This window comes from Scardinius erythrophthalmus (genome assembly GCF_964197995.2).
Source record: "Scardinius erythrophthalmus genome assembly, chromosome: 15".
NCBI classification, from domain to species: Eukaryota; Metazoa; Chordata; class Actinopteri; order Cypriniformes; family Leuciscidae; genus Scardinius; species Scardinius erythrophthalmus.
The window spans coordinates 4638379-4652235 of record NC_138235.1 but is presented as its reverse complement, the minus strand read 5'-3'; positions in this window follow the sequence as shown (position 1 = coordinate 4652235).

Here is a 13857-nt window from a genome sequence, read left to right as displayed (position 1 = left end):
ATCTCCTTCCGCCTTGATTTTTGGTGCTTCAAAATTTGCGGTTGTAAGTATCTAAGAAGTTGTTTACATACATATTTGCATTTACAGCTCGCTAAGTTCGTTAAAACAACCCTTTTATTTTGGACTGAGGCAGTTCATTGTGAACTTAAATTCCCAGAAAGGGAACCGGAAGTTATAGAGTGTCTCAATCCAAAAGCACTGATAGTTCACCCGGAAGAGAACAGTGCCCCTCGTGGCCACACCCCTCCAGGTCAACTATCCCTCTTCTTTTCAAGTTCACCATACTCTGCTGTGTTTCCATTTCTAAATCTGCCTTGATTCTGTTCGGTTTTATTTCCATTTAATAATCACTTAATAACAACTTCAATGTTATAGTGATTATTTTATTTTTGTTTTAGAAATCTTTATATTTCTCTGAAAAAAAAAAAAAAACTTTTTCTCTCCAAACGTATTTAGATTTGAGGTGAAATTTAAATTTAATTCAATTTGGTTATTCACATTATCACATTCCAGTCATCTTAGCCCTGAGAAGGACATCGCCTTCTGGTGGCCGAGCCTTTCTCAAGTCAGCTATCTGCCTGCTACAAATTCATAGATTTGTTAAATTTAATAACTTCAGTTGTTGTGATTATTATGAGAAATCAATTCTAATTCACTTGTGACTCCTCCTCAGGCTTATTTGGATGTGATCTTGAACCCATTTTGAATAAAAATTTTAAATTGTGTCAAACAATTAGGGTGAACCACAGAGAGACGCCCCCTTGAGGCCTTAGTAACTCACTGCAGCAGCCTACCACCCCCTCTTCCGGTTTCCACCTGCATTGAGGTTACTGCTGAACTTCCGATCGGGTTAGGTTATTTTCCAATAACTCTCATCCTATCCAAATTTCTTCCTATTATAACATTAGTTGGCAAAAGCCGTCCACACCTTTATTTGGTTTCTCCATTTCAGGTTAGTTTAATTTTCTTTCACTCTTCAAAGTTTTTTTTTTATTTATCATTGTTTTCATTCACCTGGCATAGGCCCACCGTGACTTTTGTCCTATCTTCCACATAAATCAATAATGGTATAAGCCAGTAATCTTAACCCTCTGGTGACCAGGCTGTTTTTGGGGTCCTTGAGATGTTCTGACATGCCTTGACATTTGTGCTTTTTTCAGTTATTTATAAAGACGTTAATGGCAAAGGTGTAAATTCACTCTATATAGCACAAACAGGGCTACCATAATATGCGAGCAACTTGTATGTAGATGTTTGTATTTTTAAGAGAATAATGTTTATGCGTAGTTATTGGAAAAAATTAAAATGAAAGTTGCTGAATTAAGACCACAAAACACATATTAAATATGTGTCCACAAGACTTTTGACTAATGGATGTTGTCCCTTTGAGTTCTAGCTTCAAAATTATGTTAAAATAGTCTTGCTTTATCGTTCACAAAAAAAAAATACATTGATTTAAATGGTGTAAAACAGGTTTTGCTTGGAAAGCCAATATGCAAGGGGGAGGAGTAGTTTACACCTTAGATTTCAATGTCCCACCCACTCTGCATAATGACTCTGCCTAATGAGCCATTCTTTCAGGTGTGACACTGACTGAGCCACAATGCAAGGACAAAAGGTGTATTTAGAAGAAGACTTATATTGACCATTTAAGATTTCGCTTACATCTCTCTTGTAAATATGTTTTGCTATTTTATTAAAAATGTTACAATTACAAGAATAAATACAATTTCAACAATATTTCAAGTGTACTCTTTCTTTGTAAAAAAGAAAAAGAAAAAAGATTATAGGCCTACATTTTATCATATGTATTCATTAGTTTGAATATAGACAATTGCTAAACAAAAGCTTATTTGATGTGGCAGTATATTCTACAGTAGCCTAAAAACTGTGCCCAAATCTAGTCAACAAGTGACTGACTGTAACGTTGTTTTTATGAAATATTAGGGCATATACATGCTAATTTGCAGTTTAATACGTTGCTTATACAAATACATTTTATTTCATTTTATTTCAACATATTCCAGTCGATTTTTACTCATCTCAGTAGGCTATAGCAAAGCAGTTTATTCTTTCACACACAGACGCGCAATTCATATTTAGGCTAAACAGTCTTTACAAATATGTCCCCTTCATTCATCTCACAGAAAGGCGAGTCATATTATAGAAATGCGATTCATCTTTTTGCGGTTTACATAGGCCTACACTAACGTTATTCCATAACGTTATTCCACACGTGAGAAAATAAAAAACAGCCTACCTCACTCCTCAGCGGAATCTGCTCCTCATATCAGGATATATTGCTCCTCATATCAGCAACATCTTTTCTCCATAAGGTAGGCTAAATTATGCCTCACTCGATCGCGACGCGCTTTGTTTACAGCTGATGTGGGCGTTTCACAGGTCTGAAATAGTTCTCAGAATTTGCGTTTGAATAGCACGCGCTCTCCGGGGAGTGGTCACATTACTGTGAATTAGCTCGTAATGAGCTCGACTGGAGTCGCTCTCTTTTTATACAGATTACAGAAGCTAAGAATATTTGTTTTTTATATAAATGACTTCATTCAAAAGATGCAATCTCAAGCTTTATGCCCGTGGGTCTGTTTGCCTGTTTGACTGAATTTTCGCGGAGTTATAGATAATTTTCGAACGCGTTTCAAATGGGAGTTTACTGACAGAGAGAAGGCAGAAATCGCATCATGTTAATTTTTCTTTATTTGTCAAAAAGCAAAACACTTTATTTTTATTATGAGTATACAGAAAAAAAATAGAAACTGAACAGGATCGATTGATGTATTACACGAAAATGAAAGATCAAAATTAACAGAGCATTTAGTGTTTATTTTCATTGCAAAAAAAAAAAAACGAGCAAAACGCGCGGGCGCGTTTCTGGTCCCCAGAGGGTTAAACTCACTTTAAGCTACTCTGCTCATCCCATTTTGTGTGTCAAACAGAGCAAGACGCTCAGCACCTGCTGTGGACTGTGGGAGCCCCGGTTGGATCTCTGTGGGCGAGTTGGCCGACTGACGTTACCGACACTGACCGCGCGGTGACACTTGAGTTTCTCTTACCTCTGCCACGGGCGGCGGCACGCAGTAGTGACATCAGCAATCCGGTGCTTCGGAGTGTCAGCCTCCACGCCGACGCAAAGGTTAATCGTTGGGACCGCTGCCCAAACCATCGGCAACCACTGCCACTCCAGGTTACCCTGGTGGGTTCTGGGTAGTGCCCACCATTGCATTCGGTTGGCTGGCACCTCCGGGACTACTAGGGTTGTGCTTACAGTCACTCTGTTTGAATGGTCGTGGCCGTGAGCAGAGTAACGGAGAATCCAAGGTCAAGGCGGGCAAGTGTCTGGGGCGCCAGAAAGGTTGACCGCGCTCAGCGGGGGCCGGCTAGGTCGACCTCAGTCCATCTCAGGTAAACGGAACTTTGATAATCAGAAAAAAAAAGGAACCTCGTTTCCCTTACAAACCACATAATCTTAAATATTTCCCCCAAGGCACACCCTTCGTGCTATTAACGTCCAAATTGCAGCACAGATCAAATCACTGACATTTTTGTTTAATCTTTGCTCTTCCTCCCTTTCGAATCCTCGCCTACTCGTGCCTTGCATGTTCTGTTGTAACTTGTTTTTCAGTGCACCAACGAGACCCCAAAAAGGCTAAGTAATAGAGGGACAACTGAACAGTCTCTATTGCGGGTCCCATACAGACCCGCCTAACTGTCTAAAGTCAGTTAGCCCAAAGTTCTATAGACGGCACACCGTCCTATAGTTTATTAGCTTCACAAAACACGTGCATTGGCCCTTCTTGTGTGTGCGTGTGTTGTGTTTCTCTCGCCTACAGTGAGTCAAAATGTCACGTGCATCCAGTCCTGCGGAACATTGGGATGGACTTACCGCGTGGCTAAGTGCTCTGACAACCGGCTGTCTACCAAAAGACTTTGGCGACCCAAAACTCCTGAGCCGGCAGGAACTGGACTCCAGCGTGGATCAACTCATGTCTCATGACCCCACACAGGCCTATAGCTCGAAAGAATGGAGTCGCATCATCGGAAGTCTCTCTCACTACCTAGTGGCCCAGGCACGCCTGCTGGAGAAAAACAACGCCCATCTGGAAAAGGAAAACGCAGGACTAAAGACTCAGCTGGAGGAGGCCTGCAAACAAAAGGACAAGACACAAAAACGTCTGGAGGATCTGCTCCTGGAGACGGAGGCCGAGGACGAAACACGCTCAGGACTACAAAAGGAAGTGGAAAGGCTGGAAAAGGCTTTGGAGGACCTGCGCACAGACACCGACGAAAGATTACAGTCGGAGAGACAAACCACGGAAGAACTCAATGACAAACTTCTTCGTGGTGAAGCATTGCTGGAAAGAGCACACGATGAATTGAAAGACAGAGAAGCTAAGGCCAAAGCTTGTGAAAGACATTTGCAGAAGGCCCGAGCTGAAATTAACGAGCTCGTCCAACAAAGACACGATCTTAAAGACGAACTGGACATTGTCCACCGTGAACTCAAAAGGTGAACTGGAGAGGGGGACACCAATCACTCCGTCCCCCCTCACCAGCAAACCTGCGCTTCACAGCCAACCCCTTAAAGCTAAAGAAGAAGAGGAAAGCCCACGTCATGACAAAATGTCACGTGCATCCAGTCCTGCGGAACATTGGGATGGACTCACCACGTGGCTAAGTGCTCTGACAACCGGCTGTCTACCAAAAGACTTTGGCGACCCAAAACTCCTGAGCCGGCAGGAACTGGACTCCAGCGTGGATCAACTCATGTCTCATGACCCCACACAGGCCTATAGCTCGAAAGAATGGAGTCGCATCATCGGAAGTCTCTCTCACTACCTGGTGGCCCAGGCACGCCTGCTGGAGAAAAACAACGCCCATCTGGAAAAGGAAAACGCAGGACTAAAGACTCAGCTGGAGGAGGCCTGCAAACAAAAGGACAAGACACAAAAACGTCTGGAGGATCTGCTCCTGGAGACGGAGGCCGAGGACGAAACACGCTCAGGACTACAAAAGGAAGTGGAAAGGCTGGAAAAGGCTTTGGAGGACCTGCGCACAGACACCGACGAAAGATTACAGTCGGAGAGACAAACCACGGAAGAACTCAATGACAAACTTCTTCGTGGTGAAGCATTGCTGGAAAGAGCACACGATGAATTGAAAGACAGAGAAGCTAAGGCCAAAGCTTGTGAAAGACATTTGCAGAAGGCCCGAGCTGAAATTAACGAGCTCGTCCAACAAAGACACGATCTTAAAGACGAACTGGACATTGTCCACCGTGAACTCAAAAGGTGAACTGGAGAGGGGGACACCAATCACTCCGTCCCCCCTCACCAGCAAACCTGCGCTTCACAGCCAACCCCTTAAAGCTAAAGAAGAAGAGGAAAGCCCACGTCATGACACTATCCCACCTGCTGGCCCCGTCCCGGAGGGGTGAGTAAGTCAACGCACAGCGTCTAAAGAACTGGACAAGCTGGCAAGAAACATCCCTACGTTCAACCCAAATCCAGCAGGGGGCAGCGACGTGCATTCTTATTTAACAGACATTGATTTTCACTTACAAACTGTTGCAAACGTCACTACATGGGACAAGCTATATCTTCTTCGAATTACATCTGGTCGTGCCGTGCGAAGTTTCCTAAACCGCCAGCCAGAATCGGTCAAGACGAATTACGCACAATTACGACAAGCTCTGATTCGTGAATACTCTGACCCCGAATCCGACCAGGGCATAATAGCGGCAATGGATCTCAAGCAAGCACGACTTGAGACCCCGCAGGCCTATTATGACCTTCTGCGACAAGCATATTTTGGCCCACAGAATGAGGCGGGGATGGAAGACGATAATAATTTCAAAACCCTCTTCCTGCGGAATCTCCATCCAAGCCAAAGTTCGCACTTGGGTGTTCTCGTCTGTCCACGGACCATGTCAATCCAACAATTACGTGACCTGGCTCACAAAGCGTACGTAAAACAAAAGACTATGTCTGAAAAACCTGTAAAATACCCCACAGTTTGCCCTGTCTCTGCACCCTTTCCAGAACTTACCCTGGAAGGTGCACAGCCTGCCAATTACGAACCCAGCCACAGACAGCCACGACCGTTCCAAGCCAGCAGAGGGCAGCGTGGTGGGGGGGGGCCCGTCCAAGGCCGCAAAAAGACCGTTTCGGGGGACCCTGGGACTGGCCGCGCTTCTCCCACAATCAAAAGGGCGGAGGCAGCTGGGATGCCGACCGACACCCCAGAAGAGGCCGACCCCGATCTCCCCGAAACACAAGCCCAGAGAACCGGCCACGGGACCCCTCCCGACAAGACACCGGTAAGCTCAAGGCAGAGCCCAAATCCAACAGGAACAGTGCAGCCACATCCGAAGCAGCAGAACTCCTAAGCATCCTGAGAGAGTTTCTCCAAAAGAAACCCCACAAGGAAGACAAAGATAAACCAGACACTGCATGACTAACCCACAGGCCTGGAACCAACGCTTCCCACACTGACAGCCCACCTGACACTGTTGTTAAACCCCAGACTGCTAAACTTGCTGCCACATCACCGAATGACAGCTCCACTCACTCCATCCAGCTGACAGCCCCACAGAACACTGCTGTCAAACCACAGACTGTTGAACTTGCTGTTACATCACCGAATGACAGCGTCACTCACTACAGCCAGCTGACAACACCACTTCCTGAACGGGACTGCAGCGGCTCTCACAACAAGGTACCAGACAGTGCTGTCTTGTTGATCTGTACCCACAACGAGCAACCCGAGACCTACCCTCACTGCTTGTCAATCAACACACAAGATTCCACACCACAACTTCTGGGCAACCTAATTGAGAGAGGAGTGGCACGAAAACTGTACTTAACCATTACCCTGGAAAAGGAAATGCAGCTCGAAGCCCTGGTGGACACAGGCTCCGATTTAACGCTAATTTCTGCTCAACTATTTGAAAAACTCAAGTTTGAAGCGCAAAGACAAAACCGAACTCTTAAGTTCCACACTTGTGAGCTGAACGTGCAGTCATACAGCCAAAATGACATCCAGCTAAGGAACGTAGCTCCCATTCACCTGACAATTGGTCCTATGAGCATAGTCCACCCTGTCTATATCTCTCCTATGAATAATTTTCAATTTCTTGTAGGTAAAGACCTGCTGGAGCGCTTCGAACCCTTGCTAGACCTCAAACACCTCCAAGTTTGGGCGCAAGTGCGCGAACCCCTCCCCCTCCAGCCGCACAACTCCATTGAACCAGACTGTCAAGCCACAGGGTTCACGGAAATTCCCTCAGCCAGACACGAGGACAAAGTCCCCACAGCTGACCAGGGTTCAAGTTCGCTACTCTGCACGTTCAGAACCACGCCAGACTCTGATAATTACTGCCCCCAAGTAAAATCTCCCCTGCAGCTGCAGGATGTGATTCTTCCTCTCTTTTAACCTTTGTTTCTTACGTTTATTTTGTTGTAGTCCTTAGTGCAATCGTATATTGTTTTTGTTTATGCATATTTACTCCTGTGTGATTTAAAGTAGTATATGTAACCGTAGCTTGTTTAAATAAACTTTGTTAAATCATTTGAATTAAGTTTGCCTGTTTTGTTTCAATTCTGAGTCCCTGAGTAGTGCAGATTTTTACCTCATAAGCTCTACGATTGATTTTACTATTAAAAGAAATCTAAAATTGTCTAAAACACGAAGATAATTATTTTCTTTGTGGCCACAAGAAGGTGTTATCTATCGGTGTTAAAGACGCTAGATTTCTGTTCAGAAATTGTACATTCTGTTCGCTGGACGACAGCTTGCATAATAAATGAACATTCTTCAACTTCTACCTAAAAATTCCCCTAATTGAACATATTCTACCCGTCTATATCAGTGAGTATCACGAGTAATTGTGTAATCGCTGATATAAGCCGAGGTTTTGACCTATTCCCTATTTTGAATCATTTAATTTATGTAAAGCAATATATGCATATTCACATTGATGAATATTACCGCTAATTTGAGCTAATTAATTCCCTAACATAAGTCATTGTTGCTACAGTATTTACAACGATTAAAGTGTGAAAATTAATCTTAAGAAGAAGTTTATATTAGTTCAAGTTTGCTCTGTGTGGATGTATTGTTCTGTTCCAGTGATGTTCTATGACTAAACCTTGAAGGGAAAAGATATCACCTATGGGGTCAAAGCCTGTTTCCCAATGGTATCTGCTGAAGCCTTTGCTGGAGGCATATATACCCCTCTGGTCCCAGCAAGTTTTCACCAAGGTGGTAGGACCCAGCGATCCATTGCACCACTTTGCACACCTTGTTTATTCGTGTAGCCTGCCCTCCAGATAATAAATATGCACTTGCTTTGCAATTCATCCATTGGGTTATTATGGAATCAAACTAATCAAGAGTTCTAGACTTTGACGGGTTCTTCTTATTTGTTTTCATGTTGCTGTTCTCATGATTGCTGTATGAGATTTTTATAGACAACTATGCCTAGGGCCTTGAAGTTCTATCACACCACATGTAGCCATTTATATGTTTTCTTACTTGTCATATGTAACTCTTTAGGTATTTACAACGATTAAAGTGTGAAAATTCATTGTAAGAAAAAGTTTATATTAGTTCAAATTTGCTCTGAGTGGATGTATTGTTCTGTTCCAGTGATGTTCTATGACTAAACCTTGAAGGGAAAAGATATCATCTATGGGGTCAAAGCCTGTTCCCCTATGGTATGTGCCAAATCCTTTGCTGGAGGCATATATACCCCTCGGGTCCCAACAAGATTTCACCAAGGTGGTAGGACCCAGCGATCCATTGCACCACTTTGCATACCTTGTTTATTCATGTAGCCTGCCATCCAGGGGCTCGTTCTTCATTCGTCACTAACTCAGTTAGCTGGATTTGATTGTTGAAGATTTGGCATGATCTTGGATTGTTTGGTTCTTCGACGCTCATCCTGGACTTGCTGTCATAGCAACAGGTGCGCAAACTTAAACCTGCTCGGGAGCAGGCTTATTTCATGTAAACAGGATTAGATCGCGGCTTCATAAGCGGAGCTGATACGGGAAGTCTAGGGCAGCGCGATAGTGCACTTTCTGAGATATATATTTTTTCTCTTGACTCGTGAGATTGTCGTTTACATTATTAATTTGTTGGAAACGCACATTTATTTTCGACTTGTCGGAGTCGGGCTTTAACTACAGCACAAACTGTACCCTAAGATTATTTGCGAGTGGCTCTTTCCTTTACACTATTGGAGATGCGGAGAACTTGATGGAAAGTGCTGTCTGTCGTGTCATTCGGAGTTTACCTGACGCTTTTAGGTTTAAAAACGTACTCGGTTACTAACGTAACCTCGGTTCTCTCTAGAAGAGGGAACGAGTATTGCGTAAGTAGCTTACGCATCGGGAAAGTCTTCTTTCTTCGAGATCTGAAGCCAAAAAATTATCCTTAATTTTGTATTCATTGTCAACGCAGTGCAGCAGCCGACAGACCTAGGCAGGCTGTATAAGCGTGCTCATTGGCTGCTCGGCTGCAACTGCTTAAGCCTATCGGTGAGCGCTCTGAACGCGGCAACCAATGAGGGCGCTTCGCGCCCTCCACACCCTTCTAACCGTCAGAATGGGCGTGGCCAGCGTGTATATATTCAGCGCTCACAGGCTAAAATTCTGGTTTTCGCAGTCTGAAGCGCAAAAGCTCGTGGCGCGACACGGCAGGTTACGCAATACTCGTTCCCTCTTCTAGAGAGAACCGAGGTTACGTTAGTAACCGAGTACGTTCTCTTACGAGAGGTTCTCTCGTATTGCGTAAGTAGCTTACGCATCGGGAACCCTTTGTCAACGCCGTGTGCGCCGAGCATCCAGCCCATGAATCCCAGGGGAACCGGGGAAAACACTCTGCTGGGAAATGTGGCCGGTCGGAGAGAGGGGCCAGCGTAGTACATGCACTTCATGCAGCATATGAAATAGAGCGGCGCGGCCGGTCTATAAACATAGCAGTACAAACAGTAGGGCCGGCGGAGCGAGCCCATACAGTACATAAGCACTCATAAGGGTAGGAGAAAACGACATAGTCGGTCTCACATGAAGAGAAAAATTCCCGTGCGGCAGAAAATAATGCGGGCGGCCAGCAGCGCGGGCCAGCACCGATAACAGCGCGTAACAGGAAATAGGAAACAGAACGGATCAGCCGGTCTGAGTCAAACACTTCACCCTGAGTAGTTACCAGAATAGCGCCAGCATATGAACGTAGTCTGCACACGGGAGCTGGGCAGAGCATACATGTCACTTATACCGACAATATTTTTGCCTGTAGGGCAGGAACTTCCAGGTTATAAAACCTCACGAATGTAGACGGGGAGGCCCAGCCGCCGCCATACAAATGTCGTGGATAGAAATTCCGCTGGACCAGGCCCACGACGAGGCCATGCCTCTAGTGGAATGGGCTCTGATGCCCAGAGGGCACTGCAGGTGTTTGGAGGCATAAGCTGCTGCTATCGCGTCCACTATCCACCTGGACAAGCTCTGCTTCGAGGCGGCAAGACCTTTGGTGCGTCCGCCGAAGGAAACAAAGAGCTGCTCTGAACGCCTAAAAGCGGCGGAGCGCGTGATGTAAACTCTCAGCGCCCGGACAGGGCATAGGAGGTTATCACTGTCCCCACTATCGGATGCTGGCAGAGCCGAGAGGGAAATAACTTGTGCCCTAAACGGGGTTCCAATCGCTTTGGGGATGTAACCGTGCCTCGGTCTGAGAATGACTTTCGAGTCATTCGGCCCGAACTCGAGACATGCAGGGCTAACAGATAGCGCGTGCAAATCACCTACTCGTTTGACTGAAGACAGAGCTATCAGAAAAACGGTTTTAAGCGACAGATACTTTAGATCCGCGGATTCAAGCGGTTCAAAGGGAAAAGCCTTTAGGGCCGCCAGGACCAAGGACAGATCCCACGAGGGAACCGAGGGGGGCCGCGGGGGATTCATCCGTCTAGCTCCTCTGAGGAAGCGGATAATGAGCTCCTTCTTCCCATTGCCCGGCCGAGCGTCGTCTCAGCGAACGCTGTAATAGCGGCCACATATACTTTGAGCGTGGAAGGGGATCTGCCCTTTTCCAAGAGCTCTTGCAAGGAGAGCACCCGCGGGACCCCGCATGCGCGCGGATCCAGGTTTTGAGTAGCGCACCATTTAGAAAACACCGACCATTTAGACGCGTAGAGCCGTCTCGTGGAGGGGGCTCTCGACTGCGTGATCGTGTTCACGACCCCTTCTGACAGGTCAACGGGTATCCGTTGATCACCCATGCATGCAGCGACCAGCGCTCTGGATGGGGATGCCAGATCGATCCAGCGGCTTGGGAGAGGAGATCCTTTCTCACCGGGATCGGCCATGGGGGTGAGTGCGACAGCCTCACTAGCTCTGGGTACCAAGTTTGGTTTTCCCATCGCGGGGCTATAAGCAGCACTGAGTGGTGCGTTTCTCTGATCCTCGAAATGACCTGTGGCAACAGGGAGATCGGAGGAAAAGCATACAGCGGGAGGCTGGGCCATGTCTGGGACAGCGCGTCCTCGCTCTTCGAATAAAACTTCGGGCATTGAGCATTGTCTTTCGACGCAAAGAGGTCGATTTCCGCTCTGCCGAATAGACGCCAGAGAAACTGGACTGTCTGGGGGTGCAGAGACCATTCTCCCGGGGGAATGTTGTCCCTGGACAGTCTGTCTGGACCGACATTCAGGTGGCCCGGCACGTGCGCGGCTCTCAGCGAGCGCAGCGAGCGGTAAGCCCACACGAGGAGGCGTTCTGTCAGCCTGCACAGGTTCCTGGATCTGACACCGCCCTGTCGGTTCACATAGGATACCACGGACATGTTGTCCGAGCGGACTAGCACATGGTGATCCCGTATGAATGGGAGGAAGCGCCTGAGCGCGTTCTCGACCGATATCATCTCCAAACAGTTTATGTGGAGGCATTATTCCCGGTCTGACCATAGGCCAAAAGCCGGTTTGCCCTCGAACAGAGCGCCCCAGCCTGAGGTGGAAGCGTCCGTCGAGATAATTTTGCGGTGTGAGATAGCGCCCATTGTCACTCCCCGCTGGTACCAGTCGGCCGCTAACCAGGGCTTCAGAGCTGAAACGCAACTCTGAGTCACTCTGATGCGAATACCGCCGGAAGCCCATGCTCTGTGAGTTACTCGGGCATTCAGCCAGCATTGTAGCGGGCGCATTCGTAAAAGACCCAGCCGAAGCACTGCTGCGGCTGAGGCCATACAACCCAGTAGCCTCTGAAATGTTTTGAGAGGTACGGTGCTGCCCGGCCGGAGGGACGCGGCCAGGCGTCGAATGCAGCGCGCACGCTGTGTCGACAGGCGGGCCGTGTACTGATATACCTGACCGTCGAAGGCGAATCTCAAGAATGGCCTGTGACGGGGTATTATCAGGATCTGAAAAGCACGCGTCTTTTAGATCAAGAGATATAAACCAGTCCCTCGAGCGAATTTGCGCGAGAATTTGTCTGGTTGTGAGCATTTTGAACGGTCTTCTCATAAGAGCCTCGTTCAAATCTCTCAGATCCAAAATTGGTCTGAGAGCTCCGTCCTTCTTGGGAACGAGGAAATAACGGCTGTAAAAGCCCGACTCGTTCATGGAAGGGGAAACCGGTTCCATAGCCCTTTTGCACAGAAGTGTAGCTATTTCTGCTCGAAGTAGATGTGCTACTTCCCCATTCACTCTGGTCTCGATACGCGCTTGAAAGCGCGGAGGGCGGCGAGTGAACTGCAGAGTATAGCCCTGTTTTACTGTGCTTAGCACCCGTTCTGATGCGCCTGGAATAGTTTCCCACGCTTTTGCGTGTGCAGCCAGGGGCAGAATGGCCTCCGGGCTCCGATCGCTGCGCATCGTGGGCTCGAGAGCTCGAAACGGAGGGGCGGGCGCGGCGCGCGCGCTCTTGGTGCTTAGATACGGCAGATCGCACGCAGCGATAGCTGGCCGTTTTACACACAGTGTCCCGGTGGCTTTAGACGGGGAACATAAAGTGTGAAGCGCGACGCGCGATGGCGGCGTCGGGGGCGAAAATGTTCGTTAGTATGTGTGAGCGCTCGAGGGCGGGCACAGGAGTTACATTCAGGGGCGGGCGCGGCGCGCGCGCTCTTGGTGGTTAGATACGGCGGATCGCACGTAGCGATAGCTGGCCGTCTTACACACAGTGTCCCGGTGGCTTTGGACGGGGAACATACGGTGTGAGGCGCGAAAATGTAGTTCGTATGTGTGAGCGCTCGAGGGCGGGCACAGGACTCACATTTAAAACATGACCGGTCGTGCGAGGCCGTGTGACAGAGCGGGCAGTGAGTAGGTGTGGGCACGGAGAAGTGGACACGTGACCTACTTTTAACACTAAAGCGGCTTTTGCCTGCTTCATGAGAGTGGGTTCTGTGAGAGACACGGGATGTATAGTGCTTGTGTACAGGGGTGAGCACAGAACGTGGGCACATTCACTGTACTAGAAACACATACGGCGTCAGCCGTGCAACCAGACATTATGCTCTTTTGACATTTTTCTGGGTTGCCGTGAGAACGGCGGATGCGCGCAGGCGAGCGGGTAGATACCGGCTCGTTGACTGCGGGGTAAACAGCTGCAGTAGCCGTGGCAACGGGGACTGACAGAGCGTTAAGCTTCGACGGTGGTCCAGCCGCAGGGCTGCGGGATTTAACCGTCTTTTCTTCTCTCGTGTTTAGACGCTCAAAAAATACTCGAGCTGCACCCTGAGAAGGTGTGGTGCGAGGGGCGGGTTCGCTTTCTGTAAGTAAGAAAGACTGGCCGCGAGCTCGGAGAAGCAAGCAGCATAAATTTTATTTTCCCCGAGAGC